Consider the following 20,400-nt stretch of genomic DNA (forward strand, 5'->3'; position numbering starts at 1 on the left):
TTTAGCCTCAAGCTTAGTTTCTCAGAAAGCTTTCATTAGTGTTGGCTGAAAGGGGGAGGGCCAGAAAGGTACACTAGCAGCCCCACTAAGGTGACATAGTCAGCCTTTGACAGAGAACTGTGTGGGTGGCCCACAGTGTTAGTGCAGGTTGGGAGCTGAAGCACTAGCTTTAAAATGAATGAAAAAATTTCCAGTGGCTGCATGTCGATCATAGGCTGGCCGAAGACAAGACAGAGCCTCCTCTGCTCCTATCCCCCAACTTCTTTCATTATGGCAGACAGGCACATAGGGGCTATGATGATGTCAGCACGTGTCCCCCAAAGGATATCCCCTGAGACCAGGATATAAGGTGCAACTTGTGTTTGTTTATTCTTTCCCGAGTGTAAAGGAGCTTAATAAATAGGTGATGCTGAGCTAAGTAGAATATTCTCCACAGTTGAGTGGAGAGTGTGATATGACTTTCTCACGTACTCTGGTGCCTCACATTTGACCATGCCCCCTGGAGGGGGAGACCTGGTGGCACTCAGAGGAAGGACAGCAGGTTGCCAAGAAGAGACTTGATACCCTATGAGAATATACAGTGGGAGGTAATCCCCCTCAGTCACAGTCATAGGGGAGGGGAATAATGGGAAAATGGGGGGGAGGGAGAAATGGGAGTATACAAGGGATGGGATAAATATTGAGATGTAACAAGAATAAATTAATAAAAAGAAAAAAAAACAAAGAAAAAAAAAGAAAGTATTGGCATCCTTCATCCTTCATATCCATGAAGGCTTGATTTCATAATGAAGGCGGCTTGATTTCATAACCACTGGAGATATTTTGCTCATCCTCATGTTCTTTACAATAAATAGTGCAATATTTGGAAATACTCTCTACATTTTCTTCCATATATTATACTTTAAATCATTCCATATATTATACTTTAAATCATTTCTCAGGTACCTACCATACCTAATACAATATAAAAAGTTATACAATAGTTGTTAGGCTATATTGTTTAGGCAATAATGATATGGAAAAGTCAATACATGTCCAGTATTGACACAAATTTATCCCTAATATTTTTTTTACCATGGATTGGAGCAATTCTACAGATACAGAATTCATAAATGTGGAGAAGACCAGGAATTGGCATGGCTCTACTTTCAGGTAGGCGCAAGAGAAACACCAAAACAGAATGAAAAGGAACTGCAGACATCATCACTCTGCTATATGATTTGAACACCTTGAGTTCCCTCATTGACTCAATAAACGTTGACTCAGTGCTTTCAGTACCATCAAAGAGCTTACCATCAGCTTGGCAGGGCTGCTGATTGGGTCTGACATTTTTCTATCGCTCATTTATCATTCTCTTTTTCATGTGGGATTAACTAACCCCTGCTTTCCATAAGTTTCTTCTCTTTGTATTTCTACCTAGTTTTTCTGGGGCCTGCTCAGTTGGGATCTGACAGGGAGAGTCTTCTGGCCTCTGAATTCTGTGTCCAACATCTCATGAGTATCCACAAATATATTTATATTTCTTCCCATGCAAAAACTAGATGTATATTTCAAAGTTCCCTCCGCTGTAGACTAGGGCATGCTCTCGCCGTTGATGACCATTCACTATCTTCTAATGGAGAAATGATGGAGGAAGAAGAGCAAAAAACCACTTCTGTAGGCCAGTCACACATCACAGGTATAGGCGTACGACGGCAATCCTCAGGAGGACCTTGTGAATCACTCTCCAGCTTGGTTAGGAAGGAGACTTTGGAATATTTGCTAATGTTTGTACAAGGCTCATAAGCAGGTAGAGACACATGAGAAGCCATGTTATAATAAGCTCGTGCAGGTAATTCAACACACCAACAAGCAAGGATTTACAGGCAGTAGTTATTATCACCCTCTTACTACATGGCAGTTCACCCATGACACCAAGATAAAGAATTGTCCTTCTTAAGTTCTGAGTTTTGCATCCAAAGAAGGGTGTCCTGAAGTATATTTGCTCTTTAAAGTGTCTGTCTATGAAATACAAGTTGCTAGGATGTGAATAAAAGAACACAGTAAGGGAGCGCTGCAAGCCTCTAAAGGTAAATGGCTCTCCTTTCCCATCCAGCAACATTATGTAAGGTATGGTGCAAGACAAGGCTTCAAGACATCAGCAGGTACTGAAAACATTCCACAAAACTTATGCTTAAAGGTCTGTGTAGATTTTTCTGCATAAGGAAGCCATAGCTTCATTTCAGGTCCAAGACCGAAAAGAAGTCAGAAGCAGTAAATTCTTCAACATCCACTAAGCATTTATTCAGTGTTCATTTCTTTGTCATTGTGAATATGAAACTTGACTGAAAGGATGGAAGGAATCTGAGGTACCATTAATATGTGAATGAAGTCAATCAAAAGGGGCCTTATATTAATCTAGAATTCAATCTTGTCTTGGCCTCTTGCTAGATGTCTGACCTTGCTCAGTTTTTCCCCTTGCTAAGCCTCCCTGCATATTGCCTATACAATAGACATAGTACCAATACAGTTGTCATCAAAGGCTGTGACAATACTACAACGAACTGCCACATGGCAGGAATTGAATAAATGCTATTTTCTTTTCCTTTCTTCTAAGTCTAATTACAAAGCAACTCTAAATTGTTCATTGTTCCTATTTTTTAGCCAAAATTTATGAAGTGCTTAGCATATACCAAGCCATGTCCTAATCAATGTGCATGTATTAATTCATTTACTCACCACAGTGATGAGAGGAGTGATTTTTCCAGACCTAAGGAGCAGAAAAGGCAAAAGCACAGAATTATGAAACAATGACTCCTGAAGGAGGTTATTGTTATCCATTTTACAAGTGACAAAATGGAGGCAGGCACTGGAAGGTTACCCAGCTAATCAGGGGTAAGCTAGGACGCTAAGCCCAAATGGCTCCTGTTGTTTAGCATTAAGTATTTATAAACCTCAGTTTTCCCTAGACATTTTAGAGGTTGGAGCCCAAGCTTAGCCCTAACTCCAGTGCCCTCAACTCTAGCAAGTACCACCACATTCATGGAAAACTATTTCCACTCCACCCCCACTGCTAGCTAATCTTAACCATATCATTTAGGGACAGAAATTCAGATTCATAACAATCCCTGCTGCTGTTACTAGAATCCCTCATCACAAAGCCTGGCTCTGGATCCAAATGTTCACCCACATTTAAATAAAATGACACAGTATATACAGAAATAGACACATGAAATTACAGTTTAGGCAAACCTGAGAAAACAGAAGTTCTTAGTGAATCTCTACATTGCTCATAGCGATGTCACAACTTACAGAGGGATGGAACAGATGCCGGGCAATATGGATACAGAGATATGGTGTCTTCTAGCCTCAGGGTTTCTGTGAAGGAGGCCTGTCCTCACTCTCAGAGTGCAATTTTCAGGAGGAATTCTAATCATAGAGGGGTTTGTTGCATCATTACAATCTATTCTCATGCACACATTCATTCACAAGTCCATAATATTATTCAGTTGACCCTTATTTTCCCCTTGAATCTTTCTTCCTTCTGTTCTTCTGTTTTGGTTTAATTGAAAAGAGATATTTTCATACAATATATTATGATCACGGCTCCCCTCCCTCATCTGCAAGATCCTCTGCATGTCCTTAACCATCCAACTCCATAACTTCTCTCTTTAGAGAACAAATAGGTAAATATAAATAAAATAATTTTTAAAAGAAAAGAAAAAGTGCAGTAAAACACACACACACACACACACCATAAAAACACAAAGCAAAACACTAATAAAGTTTAAAATCAATTAAAGCAATATGAAATAGAACATCTACAAAAATACCATTGAGTTTGTTTTGTGTTGGCATTCTACTGCTAGGCATTGGGCCTGTCCTTAAGTGTGGTTTATATACTTAGAGAGACTTCACTGGAGAAAATAATTTTTTCATTTTCAATAGGTTGTCAATTGGAAATAACTTCTTTGCTAGGGGTGGGGACATGTATCTCAGTGCTAGGACACCGTCTGTCTTGGAACTATGCAGGCCCTCTGAATATGAACTCATAGATCATAACAGCATTCACAGGGCTGTGTGTGTGTGTGTGTGTGTGTGTGTGTGTGTGTGTGTGTGTGTGTGTTGTCTGGAAGATTCTATTTTCTTGGCATTATCCATCTCCTCTGTATCTTACAATGTTTCTGCCTCAATTAGGTTTCATTTTATTTCACATAGACAGGATTGTGCTTTTTAGCCTAAGCTAGCCTTAAACTCATTGTATAGCACAGAGTGACATCAAACTCCAATCCCCCTCTCTCAGTCCCCAAGAACTGACACAATCCTTGGTAACTTTGGTTCCTCCTTCTTATGCCTCATCTATCATGGGACATGCCATATTATATCATTCCAAATTATTCTGGATACTCAGATAATCATAGTTAGCTTAACTTATAGGTTCAAGCATGCATTTGCTTGCAAACACATATATTTGAGGTAGTTGATCATTATGTTACAAAACTGAGGTCATATTGTGGACATTTTTGTGCGCTTTGTTTTCATTGTTAAATTACCTCTTTCAGAAATTACTACAGATCAAATGGTAGCTGTCTGGCTTAGTCTATGTTCATGAAAAAAGTCAAAACCACCATATTCTCTATCTTTCAGTCACTTGGAAACACTGATGGTTCTCTGAGTTACCCCAGTACATCCCTGCCCAAGTACGACATTGCCTTTCCTGATTCCTGAGCACTTAAACGGTACCTTCTCATATGTCAAGATGTAGCTGATTGTGCGCCTTTTTTTTTGGTTAGCACTGACCCTGAAAAGAGTAACAATTCTGACATTTCCCTCTTTTGAGTCCTCAAGGTATATCCTGAACAGACCTTTATTGGAGTATGTCTAAACTGTTCATTAAATGAAGTTGACATCTGTCTTCCTAATTAGATTCTAAGTTCCAGAAAACCAAGTACACAATAAATGTTTGTTGACACAATGAATGAATGAATGAATGAATGAATGAATGAATAGAGAGAGAGTCTGAACCAAGAGAAATGACGATAGGGATAATCATCAATGTAATGGACGTCAGTTATCCATGAGGTGGAGCTGTGAGGAACATAAGTACCATGAAAAATCATGCTTGTGTTATTCACAGTTTCATCCTCTTTTATAGTTACTACCTGGTATGCAACTGGTGCTTAGTAAATATTTCTATGATACATCAATTCCAATGATCCTGAAATTTGTAGCTTCAATTTGTTTCTGAACGGACTTTTCCACAGGCTAAGCTTCTGGCTATGAATATTTTCCTTTTCAGTGTTTTAATTTATAGTAATTATTTTTATTTCATTTTTTATTTTTTAATTTGTTCACTTTACATCCTAATTATAGTCACCTCCCAGTCCCACTCTCCCTCTCTTAGCCTCCTCCCCACCCCATCACTTCCCTATTCCTCAGAAAGGGGGACTCCTCCTCCCCTACTATCTGACCTCAGTCTATCAAGTCTCATCTGTATTGCCTATATCCTCTTTCTCTGAGGTCTGGGAAGGCCAGCCCACCATGGGGAAGTAGTCAACATGTGGGGACCACAGTCCATGTCAAAAGTAGCCCCTACTCTCTATATTATGGGACCCACAAGGAGACTATGCTGCCTATTGGCTATATCTGAGCAGAGGGTCTAGGTCCTCACCATTCAAGGTCCTTGGTTGGTGCATCAGTCTCTGCAGCACCCTCCTCCTCCTCTGCCCAAATTTGTTGGCTCCATTGGTCTCCTTGTGGAGCTCCTGACCCCTCCAGGTCCTCCAATTGCCCCCAACTCTTCCATAAGACTCCCTGTGCTCCACCCCGAAGTTTGTCTGTGAGTCTCAGCATCTGCTTGGATCCCCTGCTGGGTGGAGTATTTCTGAGGACCGCTATGGTATGCTCCTGCCCTGTTCCTTCTCTTCCATTGCTTCTGATGTCTATTCTATTTACCCTTCTGAATGAGAATTAAGCGCTCCCCCTAGGGTCCTCCTTGTTATTTAGCTTCTTTAGGCCTGTGTTTTGTAGTGTGGTTATCCTGCATTATGTGGCTAATATCCACTTATAATTGTCTGTCTGGGTCTGTGTTACCTTACTCAAGATCATCTTTTCTAGTTCCATCTGATTCTCAATTGTTGTCTGCTTTCTTGCCTGCACTGCTGAAATCTAGGTGTTAGAGAATTTCTCTTGGAATTTTTCTATAGTCTACACACTTTCTGTGAATAACTGTGTGTGTGTGTGTGTGTGTGTGTGTGTGTGTGTGTGTGTGTGTGTGTGTGTGTAAGGGGGAGCAGTAATACTCACATGTGCAGCTGTTTTGTTGCAAGTGTCACAGATGAGGGTGGAGCAAGAGCTTCATCTGGGAGACTCAGAGTATTATCTTTCAGAGAAAAAGGGGACATAACATAGGAGTTGCTCCTGGGAATAACAGAGGAAATTGCTATTCCTATATTAGATGTGAACAGGCAGATCTACCTCATTTTTCTGGTAGTAACTTTGAGCTTTGCAGAAAAATCTTGAACTCCAAGAAAACTGAACAGGTAGAAACAACCATAGGCTATTGCCCCTGAAATACCACTAGGAACACTGGAGTCTGGGGGGATGTAGAAAGGAAGAGAATTTCAATATTCAATCTAAGCCTCTAGTGGGGCTTCACTGGGAGAAGATACCTCCTCTCATCTCATCTATCCCCACGCCCAACCTCGTCTAGTGATGAGGCCCCAGAAGGTTAACAGTAATTGACTGGTACAAGGACTAGATAAGAGTAATTCCTTCTCAGAATACATGGCCATATACACCCATAGCCTCTGCTTTAAGGCAAGGTTCTAGGCACAGGGGACACATCATGCCAGGACAAAGCAATAAATAGCCTGAACAAAGGCATTAACACTGAAATGCTTGGGGATTTTCCTAGACTATAGCAGAGAGTTTGTCTGTATATGTGGAGGTACATGACAGCCAGGAATGAAACACACAGGAATAACATGAGGACCATATTATAAAATTCTTTAAATGATTTTTGAATATTTGTGCTATATCCTAATATCAGTTTAGACTACATCTTTAGTTAATAAAAGATGTTAGTCCAAGGGGTGATGAGATCAACTCTGGGTCTACAATGACTCTGTCAGCAGTGTGTATAATAGAATAAATGGACAAAGATTCAAGGGTGAGGGGTCAAAGAAGAGATTTAGAGACATGGTAATTGACATGGAGAAAAGTAGATAATTCAGAAGAAACGGATGGACAGCATTAGCAGAAATAAAACAGAACTATGGGATGTAGATCAGATCTAGGTATCAAAGAGATGTTGGAGAGATAGAGAGTATGGGTAGGAAAGCAAGGAAACCCAAAATTGAAGGTAATGCAGGCTGTGCAGAAAGATGAACAGAAGATCCACAGAATACTGTTTAAGTGGCTGCATAAGATTGGCAAAACAAGAAATCAGAGTTCTAATATGACCAGATAAACTGGCGGCCTCAACAACCAGCTTAGTAGAAATACCTGGCAGATAATTAAGAAATCAGTTATGGTGAGAGAAAAATTATAATGACCACAGGACAAAGCTACCTCTTGAGCCATGCCAGAACTGTGATATCCAAGAGCACAGAGGATGAGACGAATTGGTCTAAAACTTGCCACAAGGCACATGCTGTGCAGTGCAGCCTCCCATCAGTGAATTTTCACAGCGTTATATCTAGCTAACACTATGGATGACTTAAAGGCACTGTATTTAGCTTTTAGGAATATAAACTGTTTATACAACCATTTATTCCATTAGTACATTTACTTCCCACTTCAGAACCCTCTCTACTAATTAAATACATTTATTTTAACTGCAGAAGCATTTATTTCCCAAATAAGGACATGTTAATTATCTGCAAAGTAAAATTAACGCCAGGACGCTAATCTATACAGCCATCTGCCTCAATATATATTACCTATGTATGCCTGATTATGCTACCAACCATCCCACAGCACTGCCCAATGCATTCTTGCCACCCGGATCTACATCCTTCTTGTTATGGTCTCACTTAAAACTGTGTGGCTGGTGTGGAAGGCGAAATTTAACTATCACTAGACTCATCTCAAGCTGAAGAAGACTAGAGAGTCACAATTTACTAACATGCACCAATGTAATTCAAGGACATTTCTTTTCTGAGTGAGGAGATAACTGTCTCCAGTTACCCTGAGGAGTTTTTTGCTCATGTTTTATGAGAACTGACACCTTAATTCTCTTGTCACTGACACTTTCTAGACATGGATATGTATCTGCAATTCTCATACTAAGTCATTAGTATTAATTAAGCCAACATCAATAGCATAATTTAGCTAGTCAGTCAACATCTTCTGAGATCTCACCGAGGGAGTATCCACAACTCAGTACATTGGACAGCTGGTAAGGAAACAGAAAATAACACAAGGAAAATAAAGTATTAAAAAAGATGGGCATCCTTGCCATCACTGCCACTTGGGGGTCAGTTGCAGTAAGCTCAAGTACTGGAGTCTTATTTTATGGTATGACATCTGTTTTACTCATCTGCACAGTGGAGCAGTGATACTCCTCATCTGTCTGGCATCAAAGAGGAGCTTCCCAGAAAGTAGTCTTCAGTGACCCCAGGGAAAGACAAATGGAATGTGCTTGATTACAGCAGGAATTTGACAACTCTGTGGTCCAAACTCTGAGTTTTAATCAAGTCTAATATTAAGAAGTGAAAAGGTAAGAGAACCTTACACATTAACAAGAGTATTCCCGGAGGATACAAGGGAGGGGATAACCATTGAGATGTAATATGAATAAATTAATAAAATAAAATAAAATAAAACAAGAGTATTCCCTCCCCTTTTCCCTCTCTTTAACCATATCTCCCCACTATTCTGCCTCTCCCTCTCTCAACTCCATCATTTCCCCTCTCTCCCTTCTTCCCTTAGTATATTTACTTTGAATATTTATGTACTAAAGATTTTGGTAAATATATGGAGAAAAATAAAGGGCAAAGGCCAGAAGTGAAGACAATGAATACTATTTTAACAATAATTTGTTTATGTTTATAACATAGAGATGTACTGCTCCAAGAAGATGGTTCATTACACATACAAATGTGCAAATCCAAGAAATAGATTATATATACCATACAAGCACCTAGGCCCTATGGTATCATAAAATTTCTTACTTAAAATTTACTTACTCTCAACCTTCCATATGACAATAAAACTGTCAGATGTGATGGCTCACCTTTATAATCTCAGGACTCAGGAAACATGGACAGGACAATTATTAGTTCAAGGCCAGCCTGGGCTATTTGTATATCTTACATACACCCTGTTTCTAAACAGTGAGGAAGATCTGGTTAACTGGCAAGCATATTTCTAGCATGTATGAGGCCCTGAATATGATTCCCATCACTGAAAAGAATCCCTACTGCAGTGATTAGATGGATTGGGCTCCTGTGGTTTAACTGAAGTGAGGAGCTTTCTCATATAATTGCTGTGTGCTCTTTAGAGTGGACATTCTCTAGAAGTTAGCAGAACAGAAAGTATTCCTGTCCTTGAATAGCAGACTCAGGAGGCATGCATCCAATGTTTGCAGTACTTTTAAATAAATTCTAACATTTCTGAAGTGCTATCAACACCACAGACTTTTAACACAAATGCTTTCTTAATAAAGTACCATATGCCAACGCCTACTCATAGACCAAACATTGTCACTATCCCTTATACTTTACCTGGGTAGTATCTACTTGAATCTCCAAGATAAAGTTCAATAACTTTAATGTATGTCCTGTCTACTAAGTGATAAATGGAAAGGAAAAAAAACATATACAAGTGAACCATTTCTGTGGTTTGAATGTGATTGCTCCTCTCCAAAATGCATGTTGAAATTTGATGTCCAGTATGACAGAGTTGAGAGGTAGTAGGAATTAAAGGGGGTGATAAGATGGTAACAGAGATTAATACGGTGCTCATGAGGCTGGCTTAGTTACTGTAAGAGTGACTTATAACCAGGAGTAGTCCCTTGTGCTCTGTTTGTACACATCTCTTTGCTCTTCTGTTTTCTGACAAGTTGAAAGCCATAAAAGACACTAACCAGAAACCAGGCAGATGCTGGTTCCCAAATAAAATTATTTCTTTGTACATTACCCACTCTTGGGTATTCTGTTAAAGCAACAAAGAAAGATCTAGGTCAGAAGTGATGTTTCTACTTCCATAAATAAAATATGGGTTGGGTTCAAAGTGAATATTAGAGGATAGAATTGAATGGATCTTGATGTTTTCCTTAGTATTGGGAATAGAATCCAGGGACCTACATATTCTATGTAATCACTGTACTACCAAATCATACATCTACCTTAGATCTTCAGCGCTTTGAGGGTATGTCTAACAGTGAGGATACGCTAAAACATATCAAATCAAAGACTTAAAATACCAAATCTTGTGTCGCTTCATGCATCTTTGATTATTGTTTATGGAAGACTATGGATGTGCATTGACCATTTTACACAGGCTTTAAACACAGTAAAGTATACTATGCCTTGAGTTGAGTGGTCTAAAACTATGCTTCTTTTGGCATCCAGGGATTCTGAGGACTACACTCAAGGAATGGGCACCATCCACCATCTCTGATAAATAAAGACAGGGGACACATTGTCATCATACTTCTTAGAGTATTTCATATTACTGTGTCCCTGTACCTTCTCATTGATTATAAAAAAGTTAAAGAAATAAATGCCTAGAAGACTGCCCATGTTTATGACTATTGAATATCAATTTCTGTATTTGTTAAGTCCATCTTCTTGTATAATAAAAGATAGTTTGAGATTGTTTTTATGTGATGGTGTTCAACTTCACTTGAATACATTTTGACCCAAGATAGAAATTTAATACATATTTGTTGAAGAGTGGATAAGTGTTCCCAACACTTCTCTGATAAACATGAGCCTGGAGTCCATTAAGAAACCAAGGTAGGGCATGAAGACACAACTCAGTGGTTAAGAGTGTTGACCCAAGTTTATATTCTAGCACCCACATCAGGATGCTCAAAACAGCCTGTAACTCCAGCTTCAGGGGATGCAACACACAAAATGCTATCTAGGTACTGCCTGTAAGTTCACAAATGCATACACACACACACACACACACACACACACACACACACACACACATATATATATATATATATATATATAATTAAAAATAATTAAAAAAATAAGAAAGTCACCTACCTAGAGACAACTTGGTTTGTATGTTTGTTCATCATTTTGCTTAATGTTCCTGCAACTTTTTTCATAAATATTTTTATATGTACATTTATATTATTACACATATATACAACAAACTACCTACAGCAAGAAGAATCATGAAACAATCAGGAATTACATAAATGTTATATTCTTAGTGTTTGGGCTATTTTTATTTGGCAGCCTTGAAGAAAACATCTTTCTTTTTTATTTAATTAATTTATTCATATTACATCTCAATTGTTATCCCATCCCTTGTATCATCCCATTCCTCCCTCCCTCCCACTTTCACCCTATTCCGGTCCCCTATGACTGTGACTGAGGGGGATTTCCTCCCCCTGTATATGCTCCTAGGGTATCAAGTCTCATCTTGGGAGCCTGCTATCCTTCCTCTGAGTGCCACCAGGCCTCCCCATCAAGGGGACGTGGTCAAATATGGAGCACTAGAGAGTCTGTGTGAGAGTCATTTCTACTCTCCACTAAATTGTGGAGAATGTCCTGTCTGTTGGCTAGATCTGAGTAGGGTTTCGATGTTTACTGCAAGTATTGTCCTTGGTTGGTGCAGTAGTTTCAGCAGAACCCCTGGGCCCAGATCTTCCCATCATAATGTTCTTCTTGTAGGTTTCTAGGACCCTCTAGATCCTTCTATTTCCCCATTCTCCCATACTTCTCTCACCTAGAGACCCAATAGGATATCCTCACATCTATCCCACTTTCCTGGTAGGTGAAGACTTTCATGGGACATGCCCCTTAGGCTAGTGTCCAGATATATGTGAGTATATACCATTTGAATCTTTCTTCTTCTGGGTTAACTTACTCATTACGACCATTTCTAGTTCCATCTATTTGTCCACAAATTTGAGGATTTCCTCGTTTTTAATAGCTGAGTGGTAATCCATAGTGTAAATGTACCACAATTAATCTATCCATTCTACTACTGAGGGACACCTAAATTGTTTCCAGGTTCTGTCTATTATGAATAAGGCTGCTATGAGCATGCTTGAGCATATGTCCTTGTTGTGTGATGGAGCAGCTTCTGGGTATATTCCAATAAGTGGAATAGCTGGGTCTTGAGGAAGTCCTATTCGCAGTGTTCTGAAAAAGTGTCAGATTGACTTCCAAAGTGGTTGTACAAATTTACCCTCCCACCAGCAATGAAGGAGTGTTCCCCTTTTTCCATATCCTCGCCAGCATATGCTGTCACTTGAGTTTTTTATTTTAGCCATTATGATGGGTGTAAGATGGAATCTCAGAGTCATTTAGATTTGCATTTCTCTGATGACTAAGGACATTGAGCATTTCTTTAAGTGTTTCTTAGCCATTCCATATTCCTCTGTTGAGAATTCTCTGCTTAGTTCTGAGCCCCATTTCTTAATTGGGTTATTGGTTTTGATGATGTTTAGTTTCTTGACTTCTTTATATATTTTGGATATTAACGCTTTGTCGGATGTAGGGTTGGTGAAGATCTTTTCCCAGGCTGTAGGCTGTCACTTTGTTCTGTTGACAGTGTCTTCTTTACAGAAGCTTCTCAGCCTCATGAGGTCCCATTTATTGATTGTTGACCTTAAGGCTTGGGCTGTTGGAGTTCTGTTCAGGAAGTTGTCTCCTGTGCCAATGTGTTCCAGGCGCTTTCCCACTTTATCTTCTACCCTATTTATTGTCTCTGGTTTTATGTTGAGGTCTCTAATCCACTTGGACTTGTGTTTTGTGCATGGTGACAAATATGGGTCTAATTGCATTTTTCTATATGTAGACATCCAGTTATACAGCACCATTTGTTGAAAATGTCATCCTTTTTTCACTGAATATATTTGGCTTCTTTGTCAAATATCAAGTGACCATATGTGTGTGGATTAATTTCTGGGTCTTTGATTCGATTTGATTGGTCAACCAGCCTATTGCTGTGTCAGTACCATGCTGTTTTAATTACTGTTGCTCTATAGTACAGCTTGAGATCAGGTATAGTGACTCCTCCAGAAGATCTTTTATTGTACATGATTGTTTTAGCTATTCTGGGTTTTTTGTTTTTCCATATTAAGTTGAGAATTGATCTTTCAATATCTTTAAAAGATTGTGTAGATTCATAGAGATAGCATTGAATCTGTAAGTTGCTTTTGGTAAGATGGCCATTTTTACTATGTTAATTCTCCCAATCCATGAACAAGGGAGATCTTTCCATCTTATGATGTCAGCGTCAATCTCTTTCTTCAGATATTTGAAATTTTTTTTTCAAACAACTCCTTCACCTGTTTGGTTAAAGGTACTCCTAAATATTTTATATTGCTTGTGGCTATTGTGAAGGATGTATTTTTCCTAATTTCTTCCTCTGTACAATTGTCCTTTGTATATAGGAAGGCTACTGACTTTTTTGAGTTAATTTTGTACCCAGCTGAAGGTGTTTATCAGCTATAAAACTTATCTGGTAGAATTTGGGGGTCACTTATGTACACTATCATATCATCTGCAAATAGGGATAATTTGACTTCCTCCTTTCTCATTTGGATCCCCTTGATCTCCTTTTGTTGTCTTATTGCTCTGGCTAGAACTTCGAGTACTATATTGAAGAGATATGGAGAGAGTGGGCAGTCTTGCCTAGTCCCCAATTCTAGAGGAATTTCCTCGAGTATCTCTTCATTTAAATTGATGTTGGCTATTGGCTAGCTGTATATAGTCTTTATTATGTTGAAGTATGTGCCTTGTATCCCTGATCTCTCCAAAACTTTAAACATGAATGGGTGTTGGATTTTATCAAATGCTTTCTCTGCATCTAAGGAGATGATCATGTGGGGTTTTACTTTCAGGTTCTTTATATGGTGGATTACATTGATGGATTTCTATATATTATCCATCCTTGCATGCCTGGAATGAAGCCTACCTGGTCATGGTGAATGATATCTTTGATGTGTTCTTCTATTAGTTTTGCGAGTACTTTATTGAGTATTTTTGCATCATTGTTTATAAGAGAAATGGGTCTGAAATTCTCTTTCTTTGTTGTGTATTTGTGAGGTTTAGGTATCAACGTGACTGTGGCCTCATAGAATGAATTTGGTAATATTCTTTTTATTTTTATCTCTTGGAGTAGCTTGAAGAGTATCAGTGTTAGCTCCTCTTTGAAAGTGTGATAGAATTCTGTGCTGAATCCATCTGGCCCTGGGCTTTTTTTTTTTTTTTTTTTTTTTTTTTTTTTTTTTGGTTGGGAGACTATTAATGATTGCTTCTATTTCTGTAGGAGAAATAGGAGTATTTAATTTGTTTTTCTGATCTTGATTCAATTTTGACAAGTGGACTCGATCAAAAAAATTGTCCATTTCCCTTAGATTTTCAGATTTTGTGGCATATATGCCTCTGAAATGGGATCTTATGATTCTTTGTATTTCTTCAGTGTCTGTTGTTATGTCTCCCTTTTCATTTCTGATTTTGTTGATTTCAATACTGTCTCTCTGCCTTTTAGTTAGTTTGGCTAACAGTCTGTCTATCTTTTTTATTTTCCCAAAGAACCAGCTCCTGGTTTTGTTGATTCTTTGGATTGTTCACTTTGTTTCTAATGTATTGATTTCAGCCCTGAGTTTGATTATTTCCAGACGTCTACTCCTCTTGGGTGTTTCCGCTTCTTTTTTTCCTAGGGCTTCCAACTGCGTAGTTAAGTTGCTTATGTGGGATGTTTCCAATTTCTTTATGAAGGCACGTAGTGCTATGAATTTTCCTCTTAGCACTGTGTTCAATGTGTCCCACAAATTTGGATATGTTGATCCTTCGTTTTCATTGAATTTCAGGAAATCCTCAATTTCTTTATTTCTTCCCTGACCGAGGTGTCATTAAGTACAGAGTTGTTTAATTTCCATGTGTATGTAGGTTTTTTCTTATTTCTATTGTTGAAGTGCAGCCTAAGACCCATCTTTCCTATCTTGATGCATCTAAAATTCTGAATGTAAATCAATATCTATCAAATCTCATCTCTATCAACTTAAAACATCTATGTACACCTAAAAGCCTCTTAACCCCTAAAAAATTCAGCTTAATTGTAAAACTAAAATATCCGGTCTTCAACCACATCAGAGACTTGAGAAGGAAGAAACTTAATTACCTGAGTATGCCGGAAGTACATAGCAGCTTTCTAAAATGAGAAGATGACAGAGACAGTTTGTTTCCTATCCGGTCACCCAAAACTCTCTCTAACACTGGAACATCATCTTCAGCCTTCTGGCCCAATATATCTGAAAGACATATTTATGAGGCAGGAACTATTGAGGACTTGCTTACTCTGGCTTGGCAGTTTAGCCATTGATTCTGCTTGCATCCAAGCTAGCCATTTTTTAGGCAAAATTCTGTCTATGATAGAAACAAGGACATTTTGCCCATTGGCTGGTTTGCCACATTTGAAGCCATCTCCATAAGGAGGTTCTTTGATGCTCATCATTCTCTTTGAGGTAGGCTGGGTGTTGCCAGAAGTTAACCTGTCTCATTGTCAATGAATCTTTAAAATAATGAAAACATTTTTATATGCTCAATTCTGCCTTATTTGTTTTGTGCATCACACATACCTTATACATTTATAATTTTAGGACTGTATAATGCTTGTGAGAAATTAAGTTTTCACAACAAAAAAAAAAACAGACACTGACATTGGATCAAACCTGACAGGATTCATTCCTCTCAGCATGCTGGACATCCAAAAGGTTATTTTTAATTCACTGGCATAGAATTTTGTGTATAGATGCAAAATAAGTTTAATTTTGGATACAGTGGAATATAATTCAAATGTAAGATTATTTACACATTATATATATTTCTACTCTAATATGAGGTATTGTACCCATACAACTCAATTAAAATACAAGGTTTACTTCCAATACTTTGAAAGTGCTCTTGCAGGCTGTTTAGGATATGTAAGTAATGCAAGTTAATTGTTTGTTGATCAAATCATGGTCATATCAATTATTAGTCTATTTTTTAACACATCATAGGTATAACAGATAGATATGATTCTATAGAAAGATAAGGCAAAATAGATAAGGTCTTCAAAAACTTCACAGACAACTTGTTTTTATTAAACAATTTTGAGAGCTTTTTGTATTTTCTAGTTATGAGATACTAATGAATATATCAATCACTCTGCCTTTTGATTATTTAAAGAATGTCCTTTAAGTGAGCTATAACAGGGGGGAAGGCATCCTATTGGGACTCTAAATGAGAGACGCATGGGAGAATAGCAAAATAAAAGGATACAGAGGGTCCTAGAAACCTACAAGTAGAACAATATGATAGGCAGATTTGGGCCCAGGGGTCCCGCTCAAACTAAGGCACCAGCCAAGGACAATACAGGAGGTAAACTTTATACCTCTTCCCAGATCTAGCCAATGGTCAGAATATTCTCCACAGTTGAGTGGAGAGTGTGATATGACTTTCTCACATACTATGGTGCCTCACATTTGACCATGTCCCCTGGAGGGGGAGACCTGGTGGCACTCAGAGGAAGGACAGCAGGTAGCCAAGAAGAGACTTGATACCCTATGAGAATATATAGGGGGAGGTGATCCCCCTCAGGAACAGTCATAGGGGAGGGGAATAATGGGAAAAGGGGGGGGAGGAATGGGAGGATACAAGGGATGGGATAAACATTGAGATGTAACAAGAATAAATTAATAAAAAAAAAAGAAAAAAATTTTTGATTTTGATGAAGTTTGGTTTCTCTTTACACTCTTTTTTGGCTTGTGCTTTTAGAGTCACACCTAAGAAATCTGAGTAGCCCAAAATTTTCTCTTTTTATTCTAGATATTTGGGTGTTTGTAAAATATTTCACATTTAAGGCAATGATCCATTTTCATTTATTTTATGATTACAGTGAGGCAATAGTAACTATTCAAGCTTTCCACATTGGAATAGACAATTGTTCTAGCTTAATTTATTGAAATTATCTACATTTCTCTATTGGTACATTAGTATTTGCAATAGCATATAATGGGAAACAATGTACGTTTTCATTAATAGAAGACCCATTAAATAAATTGCAGTACCCTTATCCAGTGGAAATCCATGACACTATTAAAACCAGTATAAAAGTAGTGCTAAATAGATGTTAAATAGATTCTATAACCTATAAAATAATCACATAATCTCTTTAAACAAGTATTCATTTGAATTTTCTTTTCTGAAGGTTCTCTGAGCTCACTTTTTCTAACTGATTTCCTCTTGTGTGTCAGACAACATTTTAGGCCTTATTGACACAGCCATGATATCATGATACAATAATTTTCAGCCTTTTAACCAATTTGACTGGGCTAACCCTTAAGGTAGTTGGTTAAAATTATTTCTGAGTATGTTTATGAAGATATTTTTGAAAAAGTTCAAGTTTAACCACTAGATAGGGTAAGTTTCTGATATACTCATAGAAGAGGGCCTAGCCTAATTGTCATGAAAGGCTTCATCCAGTAACTGATGGTAGCAGATGTAGAGATCCCTAGCCAAACACTAAGCAGAGGTCTAGGAACCTGGCAGAAGAAAAGAAAGGATTGTAGGTGTCAGAGAGGTCAATGACACCACAAGAAAACCATTCAGGAAGCCTGCATGGGACTAACCCTGGCCTTCTGTACGTATGTTACAGTTATGTAGCTTGATCTTCTTGTGGGATTTGCAATGGTAGGAACGGGGTGTTTCAATTCTTTTGCATGCTCATGGGACTCTTTTCTTCCTACTGAGTTACCTCTTCCAGTCTTAATATGAGGGCTTGTTATGCCATGTTCAGTTGATATTCCTGGGAGGCTTGCATTAAAAAAAATGGAAGAGTGGATCTGGAGCAAAGGGGAGGTAGGGTGAGGGACTTTGGGAAGTAGAAGGAGGGGAAACTGAAGTTTGGCTATAATGTATGAGGGAAAAATAAAATTAATTAATTATTAGCTCCATTGGTCTCCTTGTGGAGTTCTGGACTCCTCCAGGTCCCTCTATTCCAAACTCTTCCATAAGACTCCCTGTGCTCCACCCCAGGGTTTGGCTGTGAGTTGCAGCATCTGTTTGGATCTCTTGATGGGTGGAATCCTTCAGAGGACCTCTATGGGGAGTGCTGGAGAGATTGATGCACCAAGTGAAGACTATGCATGGTATGGACCTAGACCTTCTGTTCAGATGTAGTACTTTGGCAACACAGTCTCCTTGTGGGTCCCATAATATGGGGAGTAGGGACTACTTCTGACATGGACTCTGGTCCCTGTACATTGATCACTTCCCCTTGCCAGGCCACAGAGGAGGAGGATACAGACAGTCCAGATGAGACTTGGTAGGCTGAGGTCAGATGTTAGGGGAGGAGGGATCCCCCTTTCTGAGGACTAGGGGAGGGAGGGAGAGGGTATGAGGGATGGAAGGAGGGTGGGATTGGGAGGTGATGAGAAGGGGCCTACAATTAGGATGTAAAGTGAACAAATTAAAAATAAAAAATTTTTAAAAATATGTTGCATAATCAAAAATTAATTAATTTTAAAAAGATGTTTTTTCCTCCCCTGATGTGAGTAGGTCATCATCAATCTGTTGAAAATTCAGATAAGACAAAATAGCAGAATAATAAAGTCCTACCATGAAATATTGCCAATACCAGTTTTCAAGTGTTGAGATTATACAAAAATTTAAATCTTTTGCTCCTCTAGTTCTCTCAGCTTTGACTGGATCTTACCACCAGCTTTCCTGGACTGCCAATGCGCTGATGGCAGATCATGGAAACTCAATTGCTATAGCTATGTAACTGGTCTCTAACTTGGATTTTCAGCTTTTATTATGTGTTGGGGTGCAACTTCATTATAACCTGAGAAAACAGAAATAACAATGTTTGGCTTGTCATTTTTTCTTAATGATGAGTATATTGGGGGGTCCTATAGATTAATTTTTAGTTTACCATGTATTTTTACTGTTGGTAGGTTATAGTACAACTATATATAACTTATTATTTCTGCCCCATGAAAGAACCCCTGTGAATAAAATTTACTGCACACAAATTATTATTTTGGTAATTGTCATACAGGACAATAAAGCAAGAAAGAAAGAGTGTGCCAAACTGGAGAGCTCCTACATAAAATGGTGGAACGATGGATGGTTTTACCTATAAGGTGACAGTTAACTGCAGACATAAAGGAAGTAATGGAACAAGTCATACAGACATATGGCAGAATATTACAGTCTGAGGGACAGCAATGCCCTGAGACAAGAGCCTCTGATACTTGACCACAATGATGACTGGTTTGTGGGCAGGTATGAAACCTCAGGTGCTCCCCAAACAGATCTCTCCTTCTGATTCTTTGTTCTCTTATAGATTGATCAAGTACCACTGCAGGCTGTCCAGTTCAACTAAGCCCAGTTGCTTACAGGGAGGTTTGGAGATGTTAGTTTCTGCCTTTCTTCACTCTGCACATACTTTATATGTGGATTAGAAAACACAGATTGGCAACTTCACAATTTGTTTTCCACATTGACTAGAAATAGTAATTCATAATACTCGAGATGTCCTTCACCTCTAAATTTGACTTTTGTCCACATATCTTCCCTTCCTTTTGTCCATTTTCTTATTCTCACTATTTTGTCAACCAACAGATAATAAAAGCTGCTTCATAGAGTTCCCATGAGCAGTTAGTATATGCAAACCATTGAGGGCATACCAAACACATTCCTTAAGCACTACTGCACAATCAGCATTATTACTTCTTATAGGCTTGAGCTTGACATACAGTGTCAGGGCTTGCAGCACATATTAGGATAATGATTCTAATTCTTCTATTATGTCATTGTGATTTGAGGAGTATTTGAGTGTCTTTGTGACACTGTGAGTGTTTGAGGACTCTCTCTTTGATGATAATATTTCTATGATCTTAAAAAGAGCTAGATACTGCCATTTTGTTTTACCTTGCAGAAGCCAGATGGTGTTTGGCTGACTTGCCTTTCATTTTTGTACTGCCTTTGTACTTTAGGTCTTTTTTCTGTCTTGGTTTTTGTTTGGTTTGTTTGGTTAGTTGGTTAGGTTTTGGCAGATGTGGCCATTTTTACTGAAACACTATCAAATTGTATAGCAACTGTTTAAATTTAGTTTACACTTTGAAATTGCATGTTAATATAAGATGCGTTCCAATTTGTACAGTTCTCATTAAGTTCATTCTTGCTTTTTTAAATTTCTTTTTTATGAATATTTTAAATATGGTCTTTTCTC

This window comes from Acomys russatus, chromosome X, assembly GCF_903995435.1.
Source record: "Acomys russatus chromosome X, mAcoRus1.1, whole genome shotgun sequence".
NCBI lineage: Eukaryota > Metazoa > Chordata > Mammalia > Rodentia > Muridae > Acomys > Acomys russatus.